This window comes from Phodopus roborovskii, unplaced genomic scaffold, assembly GCF_943737965.1.
Source record: "Phodopus roborovskii unplaced genomic scaffold, PHOROB, whole genome shotgun sequence".
In the NCBI taxonomy this organism is placed as follows: domain Eukaryota; kingdom Metazoa; phylum Chordata; class Mammalia; order Rodentia; family Cricetidae; genus Phodopus; species Phodopus roborovskii.
The window spans coordinates 42,581,624-42,587,623 of NW_026126517.1; positions in this window are offsets into that span (position 1 = coordinate 42,581,624).

The following is a 6,000-nucleotide window of genomic DNA, read 5'->3' on the forward strand; positions in this document are numbered from 1 at the left end:
TTTTAATTGGTTTTTCTTGACAGACTTTCTCTCTATTGCTTTAGAGTCTGTTCTTGAACTCTTTCTATAGACCCAGCTCTGCCAATATTTTTTAATATTTTAATTTTCAGAGTCAGTAAAATTTCATCTATGTGGTTCAGTCATTTTCAAGTACAAAAGGAACCTGAAGGTGTAGCTCAGTGCTAGAGTGTCAACTTCACATGCACAAGACTTTGGATTCAGTCTCCAGTAAATACACACACACACACACACACACACACACACATACACAGAGTATACAAAGTATATAGAAAACATCTACTCCTGTAAATATACTATTAATTATTTGTAGATTCTTCTAGGTAGTGTATCTGTGAACATAATAATCTCCTCTGTATAAGATTATATATGAATACATATTTTACATAGCAACATATATATACATACACACACATACATATATATTCTTTTTAAACAGATGGTCGCTTACAAAAAAAAAAAAACAAAAAACTGCTCTTGCTCTTTGGGGAACCATTAAACTAGTTCATATGGAAAAGACACTTGCTTCCAAGCCTCATGACCTGAGTTCCATCTCCAGGATCCAAATGATGCAAGAAAGTCAGACCTGGTGGTGCCTTTAATTCTAACACTCAGGAGAGTGAATTACTATCCAACCAATGATACATATAGTAAGACCCTGTCTCAAAAACAACAACAAACCAAAATGGGGGAATGAGACAATTAGCTTCAGCAAGCTGTCCCTTGACCTCTACAGGTACTGCATGGCACATGTATATACACACATTTCCTTCCTTCTAGGGAGGATAAGATTCACAATAGGTGCTGTGTCTGCACGGCCTGGGACTGAGAATCTGTGGAGGGTGTCGGGATTAACAACACAGAACTCTTGCTTGATGTTAAGAAGGCTCTCTCTTTATTTTGCTCCAGGGGCTGGCTTTTGTACCCCGGCACTAGATGGAAGAGGAGGAAGTAGAGGAGGGCAGTTAGTCATCTCAGGTTCCAAGGACCAGTTAGGGCATTTTCAGGGGCCTGTCCCAGGGTTCTGGAAACTAAAGGAACATTTTGCCCTAGAAAATATGTTTTCCTCTGCGGTTACAGCTGCCTGCCCTGAGGGCAGCAGAGGGAAGTGAATTCTTAGCCAAGGTCTTAATTCCCACAATAGGTATCCATACAATAAGACCCCCCCCTGCTGTTTAAAGAAGGAAAGTTAGTGATCTTAGCCATACTTTGTTAATTTACAAACAAGACATGAAATGTAGTATTAAAAAAGAAGCAAAATGAACATATTTTAAAGTAACAAAATTGGAACGATGTAAACATTTTCATTTTCCAACAAAAACAAAGGTAAAATGAGTAAAAATATTAACAAGCAATACATGTTTTTATATAGAACTTTATCACCACCATAATCCTTTTAAAGTTCAATTGATTTTTGTTTTTTGAGACAGGGTCTCATGTAGCCTAGGTTGGCTTTGAACTTGATATATAGCCAAGGCTGGCCCTGAACTTTTGATCTTCCTGCCTCCAGCTTCTAAGTGTTGAGATTAAAGGTGTGTGCCACTGCATCCAGTTTATGAGGTCCTGGGGATCAAGTCCAGCCAGGGCCCTATGCAAGCTGGGCAAGCACTCTACCAACTGAGGTTTATTTCCAGCTTACTTGATTTAAAATTTTAAAATTCTATTCATTATTATTGTGTGTGCATGGAATGTAGGGTGGGAGACAGGTGTGCCACAATGCAAGGCCAGAGGACATCTTGCAGGAGTCAGTTCCTTACTCCCACTGTTGGTTCTAGAAACAGAACTTAGGCCATCAGGCTTGCAAAGCAAGTGTGTGTCCATGATGAGCTGCCTTGCCAGCCCTCGCTTGATTTTTGATTGGTTGATTTCATGTGGTGGTTTTAGAAATGTTTTATAATCGCTGTCACTGAATTTCTGAGCTCATTTCATCTGTCAGTGCTGATGGCAAGCTCTCCGATGGCTTCCTTGATTCTCGTTTGCACAGGATGTCCAAAACCTTCAGTCATTATACTGTCTCCACTCAGCTTTCAAGTGCTGCTGCTCATGTGACTTACCAGAAACCACAATTGCAGTGTTTGTGATAATTATTGTGGATTCTTTCCAGATGTTTCTCAGCACTTTGGCCTTTGGTGAACTTTGGGAACAGAGCCCATAATCTCCTATTATTTGATGATGCCAAACTGTGGCTACACATTTTCTAAATCCCTTGGGATGCCTGCATGGCAGCTACTGTTCCCAAGTCACAGTGACCTGCAGGCCTGAACTCCAGATCTCAGAGGTCTGTTTGCCAAGGGTAATGATGTTACATAGTGTATACATTGATTCATTCCTTGCTTTTTTCACTGAGCAATAGAGATTTTATCAGTTTGTAAAAAGCTTCTCATTCTTTGAGGGGGAATTATAATATATTGTTTCCCACTTCATTTTCATTCCTCTAACACACTCACACACTCTGTCTCTCAAGTTCATGGCCTCTTTTTCTTTGTTATTGTGTGCATGTGTGTGTGCATGTATGTATAAATATTCCTCAATACACAAATACGATATGCTCAGTTCACATAAGTTTGTATATAGGTATATGTGTGTATATATTTTTAAGGCTGACCATTTGGTATTGGAAAACCAATTGCTGTGTTCTTTCCTGAGGAAGTAGTTTTGTTTCTTCTGTTCTCAGCATTCCTCAGTTGCCTATAGTTCTTTGTCTAGGATTGACGCCTCATAAGCTCTACCTGTTCATATTAGCATGACTATTGGTGGTGTTCTTGTTCAGCTCAGGTTGAGGCAGCCACATTGAGGAGACTTCATGGGTATAGTTTCCGACATTTTTAAGAGACACAGTCTCACAACAATTAGCTAGACAGGAAGAGGTTAGATGGGGCTTCTGAGAGCTCTAGGAAGAAAAAAAATGGAGTTGCCAGCCAGACAGAGATGAAGCAGGATGGGCAGTTCAGGGTAAAGGTGAACGGGCTCTGTAAAAGAATGTAGTTTAAAAGATATGGGTAAATTTATTAGTCAGGAACACACCTAAGCTATAGGCTGAGCTTTCATAATTAATAAGTCTTTAATAAGGCTTTGTGGTTTATTGTTTTAGGTTTTTTTTTTTTGTTTGTTTGTTTTTTGTTTTTTTTTTGGGTTTTTTTTTGTGAGCTGGTGGCTCAAAGAAAAAAAATCCCCATCTACAGACTTTGCTGTTTATCAGGTAGTTTTACACCTTTGTACATACTTCTACATCCATAAAGGTTACACAGTATCATTTTGCAACTTTCTAGGCTTTATTTGTGCTTGGTGACACATAATTTTTCATTTAACATTATAGTTTTGACCCAAAAACTATTGGTACATGTGGTTCTAGTTTGATGATGATGATGATTTGGCTGTGTAGCATTCTGTTAACTGAACTACATTGTGACTTTGTCCCCATTGCTGAACACTTTTTGTTATAAACATCACCGCCCTGCGGTGTGAAGGTTCCTCTTGAAGTAGAGAAATAGAGTTTATAGTATGAATGCCTTCAACTTACTAGGTATTGCTAAATTGTTCTCTCAGCCAGTTTTACAAATTGAGCATGCCGTTGGCACTCTTATGTAAATTGGTGCATCATTTTATTTGAACTTAAAAGGCTTTCCTTTTGCAGCACATAATGGGGTCCCATAGCAGTCCTCTAGAACTTCATTTCCATTTCCATTCAATAAACATTGGTGGGCAGCTGCTGGGAACAAGCACTGGGAAAAGTCAGTGCCAAGCTGTTGTCACTCCTGGCCCTTGAGAGGGTTATACTCCAGCAGATGAGGGACAGCCAGGCATGAAATTGTCTATGAGATACAAACATGCCTCTGTGGTTACCTCACTAGAGAAGTGACTATTTCTTTTCAATGAAGATTTTAATTTCTATTTTAAAAGAAAAAAGTCTTTTTGAAAACAGAGAAAGTTGGAACCAGGCATGGAGGTTGGTGATAGAGTACTTACTTAGCATGCATGAGGTCCTGGGTTCAAACTCAGTACAGCAGGGAATGGGGAGGAGGGATGGAGGAAAGGAGGAAGTCTGGGGATATCGCTCAGTGAGTAGGGTGTTTGCTTAGCAATCACGAAGCCCCATGTTTCATCCTCAGCACCACATAACCAGGTATGTTGGTATATGCCTGTGATTCCCTCTATCCTAAGCAGACTGTTATCAGCTATATGTTGTTTAAAACCAGCCTAGGCTATGTGAGACCCTGTCTGAACAATGACAACAGCATAATTAATTAGTTAAAATAAAGAAGCCCAGAGACAATAGATGTCTGTTATGTTGGGGATGAGGTGGTTTGTTCTGAGTAGAGAATGCAGTTAGGTAGCACGCAAACTGTGAAGAGGGGCCAGCAGTCATGCAGGGCCCTTCTTAACTACCATCACCCTGAGATCACAGCACCTGGGTCCCAGAGTAGGAAGTATAACATGAGTGGGAGACACATGGGTATGTGCAGGTTCAGGAAGGGAAGCCAACCTTGTCGCTTGTGTGTGTTGTCCGTCTCTAGAGTGGTGGCCAAAGCTTTTCCTAGGTTTTAAATTTGAACAGCCTGGCCTACAGTTGGCATGTTGGCACTGCTTGTTCAAAGCCAAATTACTTGTGGGGTTGTGTGCACATGCTGTTTTTGAGACAGGGTCTCATGAAGCCTAGCCTGCCTCAAGCTCAACTATATACCTGCATAACCTCATGTTTCTGTCCTTCTGCTTCCAACTTCCCAACTGCTAGTATTACCAATATGTGCTAATATGCCTGGTCTATGCAGTGCTCAGAATCAAACCCAGGCTTCTTGCTAGGCAAATATGCTTGTCTTTATTAACGCGACTCTTGTCATCCTAGGAAGAAGGAACCTCAAGTGAGGAATAGCTTCCATCAATTGGCCTGTGGACAAGTCAGTCTGTGGCATTTTACTTGATTCATGGTTGATATGTGGGGAGTCCAGCCCTCCGTGGCATTGTCAGCCCTAGGTGGAAAGCAAGCTGAGCAAATCATAGAGACCAAGCCAGTGGGCAGTGTTCCTCCTTGGCTTGCTTCAGTTCCTGCTTCTAGGTTCCTGCCATGAGTTCCTGTCCTGACTTCCCTTGATGATAGACTGTAACCTGTAAACTGAAACAAACCCTTCCTCCCTGTGTTACTTTTGGTCATGCTATTTTCAGAGCAAAGGGAAGGGAGCCAGGGCAGCAAAAGTTCTGTCAACAGAGATACATTCCTTCACCTGGCTTTTTGAATAAAGTGAAGGGAACCAAAATTAAATTCAGTCCCTCCAGACACCACCACTTATTCCCTTCCAACCCTGATGTCCCCCACTGGCTCCAGGGCAGCCCTGAGTATTGAGAAGTCCTCTTGGGAGATTTGTCTCCTATAACCTGGAGGAGCATCTGTTCATGGGGACCAGTATCTAGGAAGATGCTGAGCAAGCCTGGCATATGCATATGCTCAGTCAAGGGCAGCAGTTATCTGCATGGCTCTGCCAACCTTGCCGGTTTTGACGGGGGAATACTTTACATACCTGACTGCCTTCTGAAGGCCAAGGAGCTCTAGACACTTCTGTCCTTTCCCCACTCTCAAGGCTCTCTAGAAAGTAGCCACTGAGAGGGGTGACACAGCTGAGGTAGGTCAAGCTGCGGTAATCCCACTTGATCCTAGATCCAAGGCTGTGCCCGGTCAGTGTGAGGCCAGTCTGTTCAGGCCCACCCACCTGGTCCTTTCCTTACAGAATCTCACAGCACATAACTCACTCTTCTGCTCAGGGCCTCTTGCTTTGACACTTTATAAGGAGGTTTTCAATGTTTCAGAAGCATGATGTCTGTCCTAAGCAGCCCTGGTCCTGTTTGGTGACATCTGGATTCTGAGTTAGAAATTATGCTCTTTAATGTTTCCTTAAACATGAAAACAAGTTGTGTCCATTACAGGGAGTAAGATGGGAATGCACTTAGGAGGGCCTGTTTCCAAGCCTCTGAGGAACAAGGGTAGGAACA